This window comes from Ailuropoda melanoleuca, chromosome 16 (genome assembly GCF_002007445.2).
Source record: "Ailuropoda melanoleuca isolate Jingjing chromosome 16, ASM200744v2, whole genome shotgun sequence".
NCBI classification, from domain to species: Eukaryota; Metazoa; Chordata; class Mammalia; order Carnivora; family Ursidae; genus Ailuropoda; species Ailuropoda melanoleuca.
Genome location: NC_048233.1, coordinates 49428052 through 49449275, shown reverse-complemented (window position 1 = coordinate 49449275; position 21224 = coordinate 49428052). Strand labels below are relative to the sequence as shown.

Here is a 21224-nt window from a genome sequence, read left to right as displayed (position 1 = left end):
GTAAGACATTTCTACAATTGGCTCATAATCATCCCTTTAAAATGAAGTTAAGTTTAAACTTCTTTTTTAATTTCAAAGAATATATATATATACTCACACACATACGCCATATTATAAACAGGTAGGTTTTTACTACTTTGAAATTCATCTGTGGCACTTTCCAGCTTATATGGTTATTAATGAAAAAACTTTAGTTTTATCTGGACCCAAGAATACATTTTTATTCAAGTCACTAAACCCACCTCTACTGTTTAAATATGAGCTGTTGTGCTTGGGTTGCGAGATTTCAAGAGACGGTGAAGGATACAAAGACTGCTTTACGTAAATCTATATGGCTAGGAGTTTTTCCATGCTGAAATGTGGGAAAACCTACTGAGACGCTGAAGTTTAAGTTGGTAACATCAAGGGAGCATAAATAGAAGTTTATTAAGAAAGCTAAAGAAAATGAAATGGGCACAACCCTTCTGTGGTTTTGCTTAAACACAGGCTTTCATATGCATTGAGAGTCCTGGATTTCTTGTTAACTGGTTACTGAAAGGAGCTCTTTTATTTTTCCAGCCATAGTTTAGTGCCCATAGGCATTTGCCTTGAAGCACGATGGTTCTTCTGTAATCTCCGTGGTTGACTGTGTATTTCTCAGCCATGACTATCAGGCTTAAGGTTGTCCTCCCAGATGGATCCTGAAAAGCATTTTACTGGGGTAAGTGTTGCTTACCCCAGGTCTTCCTCTCTGCATCATATTCAGTGTTGGCGGCAGAAAGTAGAGGAGTGGATCAGCACTGCCGGCTCTGCTGCTCTCTCTACCTGCAACATCTTTTAAATACTTACAGAGGCTTGTCTGAGATGGAACCAGAGTTAACGACCAAGAAACAAATAAGTAAGAAGTGATGAATGAGATGAATTGAAATACTGGAGAAAAATAGTTGGGATTTTTTCAATTTAGAAAGGAGAGTTTACTTAAGATTGTAGGAAGGACCCTGAGGAGACTTTCTGTTATTGTATTTCATAAAGAAGACTGGAGGTAGGACCAGAAAAAAAAGTTCCATTTTTGCCTTCATGATGAATTTATTCTTATTGTGGTTGACACTGACAGAAACTTTCTTACTAGAAATGTTAATCTCAGAACCAGGAAGGGATCTTTAGAATTCATCTCATCCATCCCTCTGCTTTCAAGAAGGAATGCATTTATAGAATCTCAGTCAATCCACAAATCTTTTTTTAGTGCTTATTATTTGCTCACCATTGTGTTAGACTCTGTGGAGTTTACAATATTTCGTATTTTCCACCAGTCAGACATGAGAAATTCCTTTTTTTTAAAGTTTTTTTTAAAAGGTAGGTTTTTAAAGACCTACAGAGAAGCAGGAAGAGGAGGGTGCTGTCAAGAGCAAAAACTAATATTTATTGGGCAAATACTGTGTGTCACAGGGCTTTTGTTTATTTTATCTTACTTAATCCTCAAACCAATGGCATGAGGTCGGCAACATTATCCTCCCCTAGCAAAGGAAGGAGCAGAGGCTCGGGAAAAGTTTTTCTCAAGACACCAAGAAAATAATGGACAATCCAGGATTTGTGTGGAAGACTATATCATGCTTTAAGTTTACGCTCTTTCTACCGAGATGTGCTAATATCTCTTCTGGTCGTTTTTGGGACACATTTCCTCATGCATTTTCCAAGTCTCCCTAGTTTCTTTGAGCTAAACAAAGAGAAAAACAAAAACAAAATCAGACAAACAACAAAAACAGAAAATACTTTTTTTTTATATTAATGGAATTTTTTTTTTTTTTTTTTTTTTTTTTACTTTTTAATACCTATAGTTTTTCTTTTCAAATTTGGCCACCATAGATTTTCCCTTTCCTATTAATTTAAATTCTTCAGGTTTGGGGATCTTATCTTTTAGTGTACTTTGGTTTTTTATTTGCTGTCAAAGATTATTTAATATTATTCTGACTTTTTAGGGCAATTGGAACTACAATTCAACAGTGAATCCTCTCTGGTTATTAGACAGTTTAAGATAGAGTGCCTGGATATGTCGTGAGAATAATTATAGAACATAAACTTTAGAAACTCTAGATGCTGTCTAGACTACCAGTATCCTTACATTTCTAGCATAGTGACATGTATTTTTGTGGGTCTACTGCAAAAATTTATGAACCATGAATAGAATTTTAATAATAAATTCTACTGTGGTTAATAATTAAAGTTAGGGAAAATAGTAAAAGGAAGATTGTCATCTCTCACTTACAATGACCACTTACTATTATACCTATAATCCATATCTCACACTGGAATCTATTAAGTATTTGTCTCAAATTTTCTGATATCTCTGCAGATATTTTAGAAATCAGCTTTGTTCTTTGCTCATCAGGAAAATGAAATAGCTGATACTAATGGAATAAAAAGTGTTTTGAGTATGGGGGTATACAGAGGACACTGTTATTTGGAGGATTAAGTCACCAGATTATCTTAAACAGTTTCCAATTCAAACAATTTTCATTTCTTGAGAAGGAGGTCAAGAGAAATCAGACCCAGGGGTGTGCTTTAAAAATCTCATAGGTTGGACTGATACCTTAGGTCTGACTAAAGTCATGAATGAGGATATGAATACTGAATCTTTTGGCAGGAAATGGCATGTAGTCAATCAGTACGGGCATCACAGGAGCTCAGGGATAATGGTTATTGATGTAGCTGCATCACTCAAAGCCAGCAAGGAGAGATGCCCCAGGACACAAATTAGGAGCATGAAGCCTCTAGTATCTGAGTATCCAAGCACCCATAGGTTAGATAACAAGAGTCAAATGTAAGCTCGACTAAAAATGAAAATCAGGACATAAATTACAGAAGACCTGGATAGTAGGTACCCAGTAATTCAACACTGATAGGGAACAAGAAATAGGTCACCCCCAAGGGTGCTGAAAGTAGAGTCTTGTGACCTCTGATCCTAGAGCAGAGATTGTCCAGTTCTAGTTATCTGCTTAGTATAGAGACCGGTATTTATAACTAGATGAAATGAAAATTTTTCTAGATTACACTAAATCTGTGCTGCCCAATATAGAAGTTATTTGCCACATGTTGGCTATTTAATAAATTCAAATCAATTAAAATAAAATTAAAATCTAGTTCCTCAATCACATGAACCACATATCAAATACTTATTACCACATGTGGCTAGTGGCTGCCATTGGACAGCAAAGATACAGAACACTTCCATTATAACAGAAAGCTCTATTTGACAACATTGTTCTGTATTATACCAGTCAAAAAGGCTGGCCTTTTGAATCTACAGGTATCTGTAACAAGACATTTCTATGACACTGTACTTTAAAGAAGCAAAAAAAAAAAAAATGGATTTATGTCAAATTTAGTGAGGTTTCTGAAAACAGGATTTGGATGGAAGAATTGTATTATGTGAAGTTAGTTTTGAAATTGGTGTTCATATTTTTTTACTGATTTGCATATTGTTGCAATAAATACAGAGATTTTTTTCACTGAGGAACATCTATTAAAATCCTGTTGGAATGGATCATAACTTATGTACAGAACTGCTGAAATTACATTAAAATCTATTTTTCTTGCATGTATATTGTGTGCTTGGTGAAGTATATTGGTTTTTGTGAGTTACTTGAAATTATCTCATCTCCACTGACGGCTGATGGGAAAGTTGATCATTCTATGTTTCTTTCATCAAACTGTCAACAAGGCAGCTTCCCATTTTGAGTGCCATTTTTCATTGTATTTATTACACATATTTTTATGTATGCTTTTTCATTGTATTTAATACAGATTGTATGTGTTTAAGTATGTGTCAGAGAGACAAAAACACTACAGATGGAAAGACAGAGAGGGAGACATTAGACATGCTAAGAAAAATGGAGTAAGATATAGGTGTTTTTTTTCCTTGTCAAAGTAAATTAAACTCTCAGAGAAAGAGAGAAACATTTCCATCTATATCGGTTTCTAACTTTTCTCTAATATCTTAAACCCATGCCCCTGAGAGTCACCCCCACTCAATTTTGTGGCTTCTAGAGGAAAATCCAAATCCCTTTGTTCAGAGGTACTGCTTTTTGACTTTGGCATGAAGGTTCTTGAACAGACCTGGCCGCTGATATGGAGCCAAAATACAAGGCGTAGACATAGCTTGTTGGTTCCACACTGGCTCAAAATTAAATAGGCAATTCACAGAAGAGGGTGCCTGGATAATAGGGAAATGTAGATTAAAGCAATAATAAGATACCATTTCATATCCATCAGACCGGCAAAGATTAAATGTGGGGGGGCGCCTGGGTGGCACTGCGGTTGGGCTTCTGCCTTCAGCTCAGGGTGTGATCCTGGCGTTGTGGGATCGAGCCCCACGTCAGGCTCTTCCACTGTGAGCCTGCTTCTTCCTCTCCCGCTCCCCCTGCTTGTGTTCCCTCTCTCGCTGGCTGTCTCTATCTCTGTCAAATAAATAAATAAAACCTTTAAAAAAAAAAAAAAGATTAAATGTGGGGAACTGGGATTCTCATAAACTACTTGTGGTAGTGTAAGTTTATATATCTAGTCTGAGTTTAGCTGTATTTAACAGAGTTGAAGATGCACATATTCTGTGAACTAGCAATCCAACATATATATATATATATACACACACACACACACACACAATGTATATATGTATCTATATATACACATATATATATTCTAAAGAAACTCTTGCGTGTGTATAAGAATGTTCACTGTAGCATTGTTTATAAGGGCAGCTGAAATAAAGAAGCAGTCAAAATAAACAGGAGCTATATATATCAACATGTATGAATTTAAAAACATGGCATTACATGAAAAGACACAAAATTACATATCTAGTATATGGTATAATTTATGTAACTGAAAACATGTAAAAATACCATAAATATTTTCTTATAAACCCATATATAGTAACAGTATAAAAACATATTGAAAGGATAAACATTAAATTTAGTACAATTAATATGAAAAAAATAAAAACAGGTTCTGCCTCAAGGGCACAGGATACAAACAAATAAATGTGATTTGTTATTATCTGGTGTAGAGCCATGCTCTTTACTCAGACTCCACAGTGCTTGCTCTTTGCTTTACCAACAGAAGCTTTCAAAGTTGCTTAAGCCTCATTTGTTTAAAGTGTGACTCTTGGCCTCCCCTTGACCTCCTGTTACAGGATGGATCGGGTTATCTGAGTCTTCAGACAGTTGGCCAGAAGAGATTTTTTTTTTTACCAAAATAAAACTTTTCTCACTCATATGGCGTTTTAGATAGCACCTTTGGGACACCCTACGACTCCCAATTTCATTTATTTATATTTTCATTAATTCCACTCATGTGTCAAACATTTTTGAGAGGCTTTTATATGCTAGGTATTGGGAATACAAAGATGACCAAGAAATGGTTTCTACCCGTAAGGAGGTCACAGTCTATAATGGCATATGCAGATAATTATAACACAGATAATTATAAACTTTTTAAGCTCATGCTTTAGAGGATGCTAAAGACGGAATTAATTATAATATTATTTAAGGTTTTTTTTTTCCCCTTCAAAGTAAATAAAAGACTTATCTCTCAAAGAAAGAGCATCGTTTGTATTTATAGATTAGTGTCACATTTTCTTTGGTATCTCAAATCCATGACAAGTAGGGTTAATATTTATATTTCCAGCCCAGACCTCCTTTTTGAGCTCCAAATTTATATATACAATTTTCTACTGTACTTTTCTACTTGAACGCTTTAAATTTAAGATACCTAAAATGGAATTCCTGATTTCTTTCCCAGATCTCCTGTACCTAAATTCTTTCCTATCTCAGTAAATAGTACCTCTGCCTAGGTGCTCAGGTCACAAACCTTGAAGTTCACCTTGATTCCTCACTACAAGACATAGTTTCCATTTGCCTCTCTCTGTGCCTTCTAAACTTTGTGCACTGAGAACCCCATTCGGGTTCAACCAATGAGAGGCACTCAGGAGAGCTGGGGGAGAGTAATATTGCTGTCCTCTTCCTCTCCACAGCTCTTCCCTTGCCAGATTGCTGTAGATTGGTTGTGACCCTTTCGTGACCCTCTCCATACAACTACATTCTCTAGGTTCTAATAACTGTCCTTTCCCCTTATGCTTTAGGCCTCGGTATGATAACAGCTTCATTGTATAACTAGCTCCTGGATATATCACTATCCCTTGTTGTTTTCCTTAAAACTTACCGCATATTTTTGTAAATATTCAACTCTTCTCAAATTACCTACTTTAAATGTGCCACTACCATTACTTGTTCCAGGCCACCAATCTCTCCTGCCTGGATTATTGTACTAGCCTCTTAGCTGATGTGCCCTGCCTTCTCCCTTGTCTCCATACAATCTGTTTTCCACAGAGAAGTGAGGTGGATCTTTTTTTTTTTTTTAAGATTTTATCTATTTATTTGACAGAGATAGAGACAGCCAACGAGAGAGGGAACACAAGCAGGGGGAGTGGGAGAGGAAGAAGCAGGCTCAGAGCAGAGGAGCCTGATGTGGGGCTCGATCCCATAACGCCAGGATCACGCCCTGAGCCGAAGGCAGACGCTTAACCGCTGTGCCACCCAGGCGCCCCGAAGTGGATCTTTTTAAAATGTCAGTTAAATCATATCACTCCTTTGTCTGAAAACCCTATAATGGATCCCATATTAATTTGAATAAGGGCCAAAGCCCCTACGATGGCCCAAAAGGCCCTACAAAATAGATATGGCCCTCTCCTTCTTTTCTAACTTCATCTTTTCTTGCTCTCCTAAAGGAGAACTGTTTCTCTACTCAAAACACATCTAGACACCAAAGAGATGTGAGTTTTCCACACCAAACAATTCTTCAGTGCTCTGTGGACACTGGCTGGGTGTCCTACAATTTAACTCAATTCTCATATTAACAAACCAGAGTTAGCACAGACTGCCCTCACAACAGATTAAGGGCTTAATCCCACATGCCTGCACTCCACTTCAGACACCAACTACAAGTCATGGGTCCTCAGGTTATCCACACTTCTGTCTAAGTTGGTTACAAGTTAGAAGTTCCCCAAACCCCCTCATCAGTTTGATTATTTGCTATAATGGCTCACATAACTCAGGGAAACCTACTGTTACTTTTTTGTCATCAAGGATACAAATGAATAGCAAGATGAAGAGGTACATGGGGCAAGGTCTGGTAGGTCCGAGTGTGGTTCTTTTCCTACAGGGTATGGGATGCTCCACCCTGCTGGGATAAGAATGCGTTCACCAACTCTGAAGTTCTCTGGACCCCTTCATTCGGGATTTTTATGGGACTCCATTATATAGGTATGATTGATTAAATCATTGGCCATTGGCAATTAACTCAGTCCCCAGCCTCTCTCCCCTCCCCAGAGGTCAGGGGTGGGGCTGAAAGTTCCAACCCTCTAATCACATAGTTGCTTCCTCTGGCAACCAGCCCATTTCCTGGAGCTATCGAGGGGCTCATTACAAATCACCTCATAAACATAAACTCAGGTACAGTTGAGAGGGGCTTATTATGAATAATAGACACTCCTCTCGCTCTTACCACTCAGGAAATTACAAAGATTTTTGAAGCTCTGTGCCAGGAGCTGGGGATGAAGACCAAATATACATTTACTATATCAAAATATCACCTCTTCCCTTTGTTCTTTTTTGCTCGTGGTATGTTTAGTTACTAGTGTTCCTCAGATAGTTGCATACCTCAGGACCTTTGCATTTGTGTTTGTTCTTGGAATACTCTGCTCCTCAATACTCTTTTGAATCATTTTTCCAGCTCTTGCTCAGAACATTTCTAAGTTCTTGCTTAATTTTCATTCTTGGAGAAACCTATCATAACCCTCTTAGCTTCTTTTTTTTCCCTATAACATTTGCTGCATCTTAGTATGCTTTTTATTTTTAAATTTCTTTTTTTATCTGAGTTTCTCCACCCAGAGGTAGGTTGCATGAAAACAGGGTATGTGTGGGTTCGCTGCTTGACCCAGGGTATATGACAAATATTTATGCAATGAATGAGTGAATGTGGTGAATTAGAGAGATGTACAAGGAGCCTGTGGGTGTCCGAGAAGACTCACCCTGGCTTCATCAGTATGCTTCTGCTTCTGAATGGAAGTTCTAGTTAGTTTATGCCTCAAGACCACAAGATCTGTCTGCTCACTTAGGCCAATAGGCAGATCTAAAATTTGAAACTCAGATACAAAAAGTTCCTCTTTTAACTGAACACAAATATAGGACTCAAGTAGACAAGAGCATAGATAGCTTTGTTTCCATGGTAAAGGACAATGTTCTAGAGTGTGTTTTGCTTCCTAGTATGATTATTCTAGACATATATTAGATATTTTTTCAAGGTAACCTTTATAGTCAATGAATTTGCAATACCAAAACTTTTATTGTACAATATAATAATTTTATTCTTTAGTAGAAAGAGGAATTATGAGATAGAGATTACTTAAATTTTTTTTCATGAATAGCAATTTAACTGAGGGAAGTTGTCAGTAAATATCTGCTAAGCGATCTTCTCATACCTCATATACAAGATATTCTGCTTTTTTCCCTGAAACGTACTTCATACTAGGAAGTCTCAATTAAGACACCAAAATTTAAATCAGATATTAAATTTCAGTTCATATTAAATAACTGCAAGGAATCTTAGAAGGTTAATCCTGTTTTTTCATTCATATTTCACAGAAATTTTTAAAAAAGGATAGTTTCTGTAATATCAATAAGAAAAACTAGAAACAAGAAAATAGAATTTCTTTTTTTATTTTTCAGAGTAAAAGAGCATGAATTGGGGGGAAGGAGGGTGAGGCAGGGAGAGAATCCCAGGCAGGCTCCATGCCCAGCATGGAGGCCGACACAGGGCTCAATCCCATGACCCTGAGGTCATGACCTGAACCAAAATCAAGAGTTGGATGCTTAACTCAGTGGGCCATTTAGGTACCCTGAAAATAGGAATTTCTTTTGTGAATACATTATACTGTTTGTTGACCATTGATATATAAATATTTCTCATAGTCTCACTGAATCTACTCAAACCTTTGTGATGTGTCTTAGGTTTGTGAGTGGATTTTGAAAGACGTATCAGTTATTACCAAGACAAAGAAAGCATTTATTGAACTTCTGGTGTGTATCGTGCATTTTGCTAGGCATTTTCACCTTTGTTTGCTTTTTGTTTAGCAATGCCTTTACTGAGATATAATTCATATATCATAAAATTCACCCATTTAAAGAGTACAATTCAGTAGGTTTTTTAAAAGCATTTTCATAGAGTTGTGCAATTATCACCGCCATCAATTCTCCTGAAGGAATCTCTTACCCTTGAGCAGTCACCCTCCATTTCTCTCTAGATTTCCCAGCCCTGAGCAACCACTAATATTTCTATCTCTATAGATTTCCTACTCTGGACAGTTCATATAAATGGAATTGTATGTGTTTTTTTGTGATGAGCTTCTTTCACTTAGCACAATGTTCTCTAAGCTCATCAGTATTGTCGTGGGTATTAGTATTTCATTCCTTTTCAGTGGCAAATAACATTCCATTCACTGGATTTATGCCACATTTTATTCATCCACTCATCAGTTGATGGACATGGGTTGTTTCCATTTTTTGGTTATTATGAATAATGCTGCAGTGAACATTGTACAAGTTCTGACGTGGATGTATGTTTTCATTCCTCTTGGGTATATATACCCATTTCCTTTTGAGGAACTGACAGATTATTTTCCAAAACAGCTGCACCAGTTTTCATTACTGCCAGCAGTGTATAAGAGTTCTAACTGCTCCACATCTTCACTCTTTTATTTAACAATATTGAATAATATTTATCTATTGATATTTAACAACAGTGCTACTAGACAGATATTATAAACCTTACTTTATATATAAAGAAACAAAGGCTCAGAAAAAGCATAAATGATTGTCCAAAACCATAAAGCTAGTAAATTGTAGAGCTAGTTTTTAACTTAGTTCTGATTGAAAACCTCTACTTTTCATTCATTCCAAAATTGTATTTTTTCCTGGAATAGTTTTGAGGATCATTTACATTTAGCACATATTTGAGTGCCTCCCATGTCTTTGGAGTTGGGGAAACAGTTAACTCAGGTTGCCTGTAGTCTGATGAGACTAGTGTCTTAGAATTGTTTACGTATAGGTCAGCAATTTTAGGTCTTTTTTATTTTTATTTTTTTTATTTTTTTTTAAAGATTTTATTTATTTATTGACAGAGATAGAGACAGCCAGCGAGAGAGGGAACACAAGCAGGGGGAGTGGGAGAGGAAGAAGCAGGCTCCTAGCAGAGGAGCCTAATGTGGGGCTCGATCCCATAACGCCGGGATCACGCCCTGAGCCGAAGGCAGACGCTTAACCGCTGTGCCACCCAGGGGCCCCTTAGGTCTTTTTTAATACTCTTAAAAATTAATGAGGACCCAAAGAACTTTTGTTTATGTGGCTTTTGTCTATTTACATATTTTGTATTAGAAATTAAGACTGAGAAAAATGTTAAATATTTATTTATTTGAAGTAACAAAAGTGTTAAAATAAATAACATTTAACAAATATAGCTATAATGTCTAAAAAGTAATTTAGTGAGGAGAGTGACATTATTTCACTTTTTTGCACATTTATTTAATGTCAGGCTTAATACAACATAGTTAAATTCTCATGTCTGCTCCTGCATTCAATCTGTTGCAATATGTTGTTTTGGTTGAAGTATATGAAACACCATGCATATATGGTTTAGAAAGTGAACTATCTTAATAACTCTTATAGCTAATTGTGGATATTCTTTGTATTGTAATTTACAAATAATATAAAGGTTAATTGTGATTTGGAATCTGAAACATAATGAGGTCTTTATATTTTACCACCATTGGTCTAACTTGTACTTTGAATGGATCATTTAGCAATGTATGATTTTATGACATGGTTTGGTCTTTTGGAAAATGTTGGATCACTGAGTTATACAGAGCTTCCAAATGTTGACATATTTCATGATACAATATAAAATAATCACATCCATTAATATTACATTTGTAAATTTGAGAACAATTTTATTATTGAAAACAAATATAATCAGTTGTTTTCCTTGAAGTGAAAAGACTAACTTCATACCATTTTTGAGAAAATGTCTTTTAAAAAATCCAAGATATGGAAGCAACCCAAGTGTCTATTCATACATGAATGGTTTAAGAAGATGTGGTATATACAATGGAATATTATCCAGCCACGAGAAAAAATAAAATCTTGCCATTTGCAACGTTAACTCACTTGATCTTTTAGATTAGAAGGTATAATGCTAAGTGAAATAAAGTCAGTCAGAGAAAGGCAAGTAACACATGATTTCAGTCATATGTGGAATTTAAGAAATATAAAAAATGAACAAAGAAAAAAAGGAGACAAAAAACCAGACTCTCTTAGAGAACAAACTGGTGGTTGCCAGAGGGGGAGGGGATTGGTGAAATATGTGAAGGGGATTTAGAATACACTTATCATGATGAGCACTGCTTAATGTGTAGAATTGTTGAATTATTATATTGTACACCTGAAACTAATATAACACTTATGTTAACTATACTTGAATTTAAAAAAAAAAAACAAACCTAGTTTGAATACCATTCTGCACCTGTCATTCATTCTGTCAAGTAAAAATCGTGTTCTATGGAAAAAAGCCATTAGTTTGGATCTCGAAGAATCACACAAGTCCTTTTTGTCAAGAAAGCTATTGTTATTTTGGTATGTAGCAGAAATACTTTATATGTGCTTATAATTTGGTTACACATATTATAAGATGTACTCTAAGTTGGGATTTAATAAGATTTTTTTACTGTTTTATCCAGAATTTTTAAGTGAAACTGACATTTAAAAAAATACATGTGCACTTTTTGTGAAGAGCACTAGGTGTTGTATGTAAGTGATGAATTACTAAATTCTACTCCTGAAACCAATACTACATTATGTGTTAGCTATCATGAATTTAAGTACAACCTTGGGAGAAAAAAAAAGTATATGTGTGTGGTTACAAAGACTTCAGTGACCGCTAACTAGTACAATTCAGTGTCAGTGGCTTGATTTATGTTAAAGCACCAGTAATTTTACTTATCATTAGTTTTGCACCTTTAGAGTAAATGTCAATGCAGTGAAAAAGATGAAAAGATCAGTAATATTATAAACATAACTTTACACATATAGCATTCATATAAAAGTGGACCCTGATGGTGGCCAAAATACTTTTTGAAAAGTGTGAGTCAAGTGATAGATGTAAATATAATGGTAGTGAGGGGACTAAACATTCTCTTCCAAGAAAGTTAAATGTGTATTTTTTAAATCTTCGATTATTATTCAGCATACACACAATTATTTAAAACATTAATTTAGAAGGAAACTAATTTCTTTAACTATCTTCTCACCTCAAATTCTATTCACTGAACTTTCCTTAAGTGACCTTTAGTAGAAATTTTTTTATGTTGGGAAGAAATAACTTATAAACAATTATGTGCCCTTGAGTGAGAAATATTTTATTCTTTTTTAAATGCATGATTTTATTTAGTCTGTCCATTAATAACTAATATTTGAGAACATTTAATGATATTATTGGAACTCAAGAGAAGTTCAACTTAATTTTTTTACCTTTCAATGTTAGGTATTAATAAGAGAGATAGTCAAAATAATTATGGTCAAAATTATTATGTCAAAAACATAATAAATGGTTGGTATTAGTCTGCATAGAATTCAATTTTTGGTGTAAAGTTCTTTGACTGCAAGAAGAACATTTGGTTTACTTCACTAATGGGAATATCTCTTAATGCTGGGATGACCTCTTCTTGGTATCTCCTGCTGTTGTATTATTAGCATAGTTATCTGTGATTTTATGAATGGAGATGAGTGGAGATGTATTCATCCTGTTTATTCCAAATGATAGTACATAACAAATTACTGTAGTAATGAAGAGGTAAACAGGCCATGCAATTGCCCAGTATTTTTGAGGCCAATGGATTTAGCCTATGGAGTTTAGTCAAGATTCAGGAATAAAAGTCTCCATGAGATATAGTATATAGCCAAATTGGGAGCTTAAGAGAAGAACAAAGCCATAAATTGTTCTTTCTGGCAATGGCAACGGTGAATTTTCCACCATTTTCCCTATGGCTTTAGACAATCTTGTACTGTAGCCAAGATACCTGGGGAGTGGGGCCTTCCACACCCCCTCCATGGGTGTGTGGTAAGTTTGTGTTGAGATATTTTGTTCTTAATAATTCCAAGAATTGTATCACTTATCACTGTACATTATTGTACAATAGAATATTGAAGTATATAATGTTACAACATAAAATTCTTTCTTTGCTGTACCCTGCTAGCCTATTTTAAAAATGGAATTTTTAAAATAAAAATATGTTAGGCAACTTGCTTTGTTTTTCCCTTTATCTCATTTTGGGGGATAAAATTTTTGTGTGTTTTTCTCACTTATTTCCAGAATTTAGAACAGTGCATAGAAGATGCTCAAGTAAACATTTGTTAAATGAATGAATTCTTCACATTACCTTAAGAGCTGTCCACATAATATACCCAGATCAACAAAGAATAATTTATCCATTCTTCTGTTGATAAGCATTGGCTTGTTCTCAGCTCTCATAATTATAGTTACTTTTAAAGTAACACTATAGTAGAAAAAATGGGTGGAAGAATGTTTCAGGCAATATGAATAGCTTGGGTGAGACCTGGAAATGTGAGCGTGAAATTACTTTTCTACGGAATTTCATGTTTTTAGTGAAAATAATGTGAGCACGTGTGTGTGCATTTGTGGTTAGGGTGGGCAGGTGTTAAAGTTGGACAGGAAAAGTGAGAAATGAGGTTAGGTGGGCAAGCAAGTACAAAATCATGAAAGGGTATGTAAGCCATTTAAATAAGTCTGGACTTTATTAGTGGAGAACCATTGAAGGGTTTAACTGGGTGAGTGATAGGACCATGCCTAGATTTCCAACTTCCATCTTCATCCTTGTAGCTGTTAGAATAAAGTGGTATTTTGTAGTCAATGAAAATGTCTGATTTTAGAACTTTATTAAACATTTGGAATAAAATGTATCATAATTCTGTATCATTTAGCTTTTATTCCTGTTAGGATAGATTCTAAACTTTTTAAAAAAAGATTGGTTGATTTATTTTAGAGAGGAAGAGCACGAGCAGGAGGGGCAGAGGGAGAGGGAGAGGGAGAAAGAATCCGAAGCAGATTCTGTGCTGAGCGTGGAGCCATCCCACAACCTTGAGATCACGACCTGGACCCAAACCAAGAGTTGGAAAACCAATTGACTGTGCCACCTAGGTGCCCCAGGATAGATTCTAAAATGGATTTTTAATATAGACATTATATTATATGACTATATTGGCAGATATTTATTGAATGTTTACTATGTGAAAGCACTGTTTAAGTGCTTCACGTGTATTAACTTGTGTTAACTCGCTTGATCTATACAATACCCTGTTGTTATTCCAATTTTATAAAATAGATCAATAAGATCAAAGTTACAGCACTAGACAGTAGTGGAGTTGAGATTTAAAACTAGGCCATCTGGCTCCAGAGCCCATGCTCTTAAACGTATCACAATACTGCTTCCTAAATCTGATTATTCCTGAAATATATAAACAAAACCTGTGAACTTACATATGAAACTGTGATAAGTCAAAAAATTAAGTTATATTTCCTCATTTACAGAATCATGTAAATTTGACAAAGTATTCTGCTTCTATTCCAGTTTTTTCTTTTGTAAACATAAAGAGACAAAATATATTTTGTGAATTAGTGAGTTTCTTGGCCAAACTAGCATTAATTATAATGTCACATTGTAAAAGAAAGCAGTTTTAAAATTTGGTGAAGTGACTCTCAAAATTAACTTTAAAAAATTACATCTGAAAAGTTAATGCTGGGTTGTATATCAATATATAATGTATATATTAATATATATAATGTTAATCTCATGAGTATATACATATATGTGTGTGTGTATATATGTATACATACATGTAGTTGATCAAGAGGAGGCTGTAAAGCAACCATAGAGTTTGTTGGGGGTTTTAGGGATTATAATCAAAGAGACAGAGAATTCACCAAAATCGAAAGTGTGCTTGGAGTTGGGAGGGGGGAATCCAGGTTTATAAAGGCAAAAACCATGAGGTTACATAACTTGTTTTGAAAGAATTATGATTGGTGCTGGCAGAGTTTAAACTGACTGTCTAATACACAGTCAGCTATTTAGATAATAGGCGTTACATTATTTCTATTTCAATTCAAGTTAGAAGGATATTTTCAAGGAGTTGGTAGAATTCAAATGACAAACTGCAATTGACAAAAGTCAAAAGTAAAAGTTCATGGTGTTCTGACAGTTGAAACAGGAGATATGCATAGGTCCTACTTACTCATTGTCCTTTTAACTCTATTTTGAGTGACTCTCTTAGCAATGCTTCATTTTGTATCTTGTTTCACATGTATATGTACATATGTTTCCATTTATAGTCCTTGGTCATATAACTGATTTTTTCTCATCTTACCAAGAGATCTTTACAGATACAGGAAAGACTGAATGATTTTCATAAAACATTAAAATTGCAGAGAGAGTCTATACTCATGGAATATTTCTAGATTATAACCTATAACTAGAAGTGTTTTTATAGATTATTTAATCCAACACCCTCATTTTACAGGTGGGAAAATGGAGGCTCAGAAAACTATGTACAAAGTGGCAAAACTAAAACTAGAACCCAGATATCCAGATTTATATTCCAGTCACTTTCCACTAAACAACTTCATAATCAAGTATTTTTGTATATTAGCTTTTATTACACGCCTTGCAAGTTACAAGATGAGTGTCATACTATTTTTTAATTTTATTATTTTCTATTTTTGTCATCCTCTATATACTAGCAAACAATGAACTCTTACTAAATATATGCTTATATGACTTATCTGACCTCAGCTTGAGAGTTTTATCTGTTAATCTTTATAACTTTCTACATTTCTGTTGTCCTACACTCCCAAAATGCCACTGATTTTTTTTTTTTAATTTAAAGATTTTTATTTATTTATTTGACAGAGAGAGACAGCCAGTGAAAGAGGGAACACAAGCAGGGGGAGTGGGAGAGGAAGAAGCAGGCTCATAGCAGAGGAGCCTGATGTGGGGCTCGATCCCAGAACGCCGGGATCATGCCCTGAGCCGAAGGCAGAGCTTAACCATTGTGCCACCGAGGCGCCCCGCCACTGATTTTTTTTTTTTTAAATCACTTTTTTGAAAAAGAGAGAGACAGGCAAACCAAGAAACAGACTCTTAACTGTAGGGAACAAACTGATAGTTACCAGAAGTGAGCTGTGTGGGGACTTGGGTGAAATAGGTGATGGGAATTAAGGAGGGTGCTTGTTGAGATGAGCATTGGTATTGCACCTAAGTGTTGAGTCACTATATTGTGCACCTGAAACTAATATTACACTGTATGTTAACTAACTGGAATTTAAATAAAAATTAAACAAAAAAGGTATGTGCAGATTTTCGATTGCACAGGGTTTGGCGCCCCTAACCCGTGTTGTTCAAAGGAGATCTGTAGTATGTGATCATACTAGAGGAAAACATGCTAAATTTGCCAGTTAAAAACAGATTCAATTTAGATTGCCCCTTCAGATCTTTTTGTTCTGCTTATTTTTTCACACTGTTGTGCTGCTTTATTTCACTTACCATTATCACATGGCATTTTTTCATTTTTAAAAGGGTTTTCCTAATATTAGTTAAAAATCCAATTTGCCTCTGTGTAATCAGCACCTGAATATAGATAGACCTGTTCACCTCATCGTTTCACTATAATTGAACTTTCCATTTGTTTTCAGTTTTTCACTACAGCCAGTATTCTTTCAGTGAATATTTTTTCACATAGTAATCTTTTAACACATAGAATTTTATCCTTGAGAATGTAATTTCCAATAAAGAAAATCTTGTTAGAAATGAAAAAAAATGAAATTTTTTGTTATGATGCCTTGTCTCTTGAGGAGCTTAAGCCTAGAGCTCTTTATATAGCTTGGCTCTCATTTAAAGGAAATTAGGATCTGGAGAACCCCACAGGCACTCAGGTTTTCAAACACATGGGCCAATGAAATGTAAAGATTCTCATGGCCCATATTATTCCAGTTGGAAAATTTGATCAATGATGGGCACTGAAATCTTTCCAAGTTTGTATGTAGGTGTTTTACCTGTGAAACATCCTGATTTGCTATTTCTGAAAAAGTATCATTTTGAACTCTGATTAATCTCTTTAAACCAACACAAATGAAAACTTGCATGCTGAGATTCCAGGATGAAAGTCTTAGTATCTTTGAACAAGTTGTGCTTCTTAAGATATTTACTTATTGATTGCTTCTGTCATTGACTAGCATTTCATTGTTAGATTACCTGATAGACTTGAGGAAGTGAAAATGCATTTAAATAAAAATATTGCTTTTTGAGTGGATTGAGGGAAATGATTACTGAACTCAAGTATCTCCCCAAAACAATTTAAAGTGGATTATTTCACTTGATTTTTTAAGAGGTGGCATGCTACAGTGGAAGGAGTTACGAGCTGAGGATCAGGACTTCTACGTTCTAGTCCTAACTTGAATTACCTTTTTTGACATCAGGCATATCACTTTTCCCTTCTGGCTTTCAGCTTCCTGATGTGTAAAACTTGGGAGTGAAATGACTTCTTTGATTCTTTACTACATTGATTTTCTGAGTCTGTGATTGTTTAAAGATTGTTTAAATAAGTATACTTTTAGAAAGACATTTCAAGTTATTTTTTAATAAGTAAGATGAATTTTTGACGGATCACCTTCAGATGTAGGTTAATGCTGGTAAAACCAGTGATGGAAAATATGGGGAACAAACAAGCTGGGTTGATTGGGAAAAATGTGAGATATGTTTTCTTTCTTTTATAATGCTCCCTTTTTCCCCTTTAAAGTTCAGATAGGCAGTAAGCTTTGTAACAACTGTTTGCTTATGTTCAAATTGGGAAGTACATTTAGAGCTCTATACACCTACCACACACATACACACACACACACACACTCTCTCTCTCTCTCTCTCTCTCTCTGTCTCCCTTCTTCCAGTTTTCCTGTTTTCCAGTGTATGGGGTCAACCTGGGACTTCAGACTGGGGAAAATAAGCATAATGTTACTTTAATGCTAATGATTGCTGTGGAACTTCAAGATAACATGTATTCTCAGAATATCAGTCTAGAAGAACTGGCTATTTCGAAGTGGAAAGTAAATAGGTCTGAAGTTAGGGTTTAAGATCTGGCTGTGTGATTTTAAGTAAATCTTGTGTCCTCTCTGTCTTTTTCTTCATTTGTAATTGCAGTAATGATAGCTGCCTTACCAGGTGCTTTCAAGGTTCAAAAAACTTAATAACGTATGTGAAGGCACTTTCTAGTACTTTTTTAGTTGTTTAGATTTTTATAATATCTAGCTTATTTTCATGTGTAAATTAGCTGAAACAATGTTATCGTTCCTGTCTACTCACCTTATACAAACTAAATACTTAATAATTTTATATATCCATTTTGACAATAAGCTTTTATTTATTTTTTTAAAATTTTATTTATTTATTCGACAGAGATAGAGACAGCCAGATAGAGAGGGAACACAAGCAGGGGGAGTGGGAGAGGAAGAAGCAGGCTCATAGCAGAGGAGCCTGATGTGAGGCTCAATCCCACAACACCGGGATCACGCCCTGAGCCGAAAGCAGACGCCCAACCGCTGTGCCACCCAGGCGCCCTTGACAATAAGCTTTTAGACTAAGTAAAACCATTTTTATGATAGACTTGTATCACTTTACTAACTCAAATAGAAAGAAGGTTAAAATGAGTAGCCTAATACTGAATGATTCCTTACTGTATATTTTTATCTTGGTAGAGTTACTAACCTGATAGGATTTCTCCCATGGTTTTTATTTTATAATGATAATGAAAAGAATGATAGTAATAATTATATCACCTCACCTTTGCTGATGATCTCTGCCTTGTATTTCTTGGGTTGCCAGAGTAAACTCTTACTAGCTCTTTCCAAGTAGTCTAAGCTGCTGTTGATTATTCAGTTCATTTGAACAGATGGAGGGAACAAAAGAGTGTGTCGTCAACTCTTGATCACCTGTGCTCTCAGTTGCACAGATAATTCCAAACAGCAGCTACTTCACATGTTTACATTTAGCTCATGAATGGATTTAAGAGTTTACATTNCCTTGTATTTCTTGGGTTGCCAGAGTAAACTCTTACTAGCTCTTTCCAAGTAGTCTAAGCTGCTGTTGATTATTCAGTTCATTTGAACAGATGGAGGGAACAAAAGAGTGTGTGTAGTCAACTCTTGATCACCTGTGCTCTCAGTTGCACAGATAGTTCCAAACAGCAGCTACTTCACATGTTTACATTTAGCTCATGAATGGATTTAAGAGTTTACATTAAATATAGCCACGTCTGATAATCTGGGAACTCACTTGTTTTTGGCTTGTTGCAACGATAATTAAAACTTGGAAGTGTTTTCCCTGAATCTAAAGTATCTTTTATTGCCTAGAATACATTGGCCCAAAACTTTAACTCGTGAATCTTGGAAGAGTCTCGTTTGTTTCTTTCATCTTCTTGGCACGCAAAAGACTGATAAATGCTTCAGTCACTTTTGCTCCTTTTTTCCCCCCCTGGTCTGAGTAGTCAAATCCACTCCCTGCCTAAAGAAAGATGTTGGGAAACTAGATTTTTATGCCATTTATTATTAACTGAATTTGGTTCCAAATCCACACCAAATACCTATTTAGTCATATTGGCATTGTATAGTGGCATTACCTTTGGATCTACACAGTTTTGAAATTTCCTAATTGATGTTTACTTTTGTATTTTAGACTTTTTTCCTTAAAAAAACAAAACAAAACAAAACAAAACGTATTTCTGCTTCCTCTGAAGTAACTTTTACAGCTGTGAACTAACACTGTTACAACTTAACTCAGGTGTCCCTGTAAAGCAGTGCCTGAAAAACTCCAGGTATGGCAGAATCCTTTTTCCCAAATCACATTTAGTAGATTTTCTTATATTTTGGTGTTTGCTTGTTTTCCCAGTGCCTTTTTAATCTTTACTTGGTTTAGACCCTTCAGTATTTTTTTGAAGATTTTAATTGTTTATTTTAGAGATAGAGAGAGAGAGGAGGAGGAGCAGAGCGAGTGGGATAAGCAGACTCTGTGCTGAACGCAGAGTCTGATGTGTGGGGCTCAATCCCAGGACCCTGGGATCATGACCTGAACTGAAATTAACCAACTGAGCCACCCAGGCGACCATAGATCCTTCAGTTTTTAAATTACTGATGGTCTTTATAATTAACGATATAAAATACATTTATTTATGGAATCAGGGTAGGAATTGTATTTCATTTAGAAACTTTCAATTCCACTATGCTTGGTAATGTCTGTGTATAAGCTTGGAGATACAGTTCAGGACCCAAATGTAGCTCAGTTTTGGAGGTATAGAAGGTTCCTTTTCATACTCCTATTAATATAATTTGGGAATTACTTACTTTTCTATATTAGGAAGAAAGTTGGTAAACAATGTTGCTGTTGGTTTCCTAGAAACTTGAATAATTGTAGGCATGTAGATTTTCTAATACTGTTTTGTAGAACTGGGGGAAATTCTTTTCCTATAGAATTTACTGAAAGGCCATTGACTCTGTGGCTTTTATTGAATATAACTCTGGTGTAGATTTCCAAAAATTTGGCTGAATTTTCAACTTAAAACAAAGTGGGAAAGTTTTGTTTTACTGTCTTCATGCTAGACCGGACTTTCCTTTAATTTTGCTTTAAGATAATTTTCATTATTTCTTCATTAGTTACAACCCAAGGCCTTAGAATCTTTAGAAGCAAATATAAGTTTTTCATTGATTCATGTGTTTATATATTTATCATATGAAAAAAGAACATGTGCTTAATATCAAAATTAAAATTTATGATGATATAATGCTGTAAGATTTAGACATTTTAATATTCTCATCTTTTTTTTAGATGGACATTTTTGTGTTGTTTAGTTAATTACTAAGTAAAATTATAAGTTTGTCTCTTCTAAAATGAGAAAAATTAGCATGACCTTATATCCCCTTAATTGGGAATTACATTTCATGGAAAATTGGTTGACTATTTCTATGAATGTTATATTAAAAATTTCCTTCAAAATACTTGGCAAGTAAGGAGCATTTGTCCAAGTTTA

At 35.1% G+C, this 21224-nt stretch overlaps 1 protein-coding gene and 1 pseudogene across 31 annotated transcripts in view; one reads left to right on the top strand and one right to left on the bottom strand.

Moving 5' to 3' along the window:
* SOX6 (SRY-box transcription factor 6) overlaps positions 1-21224 on the top strand; it is a 583500-nt gene that overhangs the window by 354463 nt on the left and 207813 nt on the right. The gene's annotated exons all lie outside the window — the stretch shown is intronic.
* Positions 12714-13116, bottom strand: LOC100466089 (annotated as a pseudogene).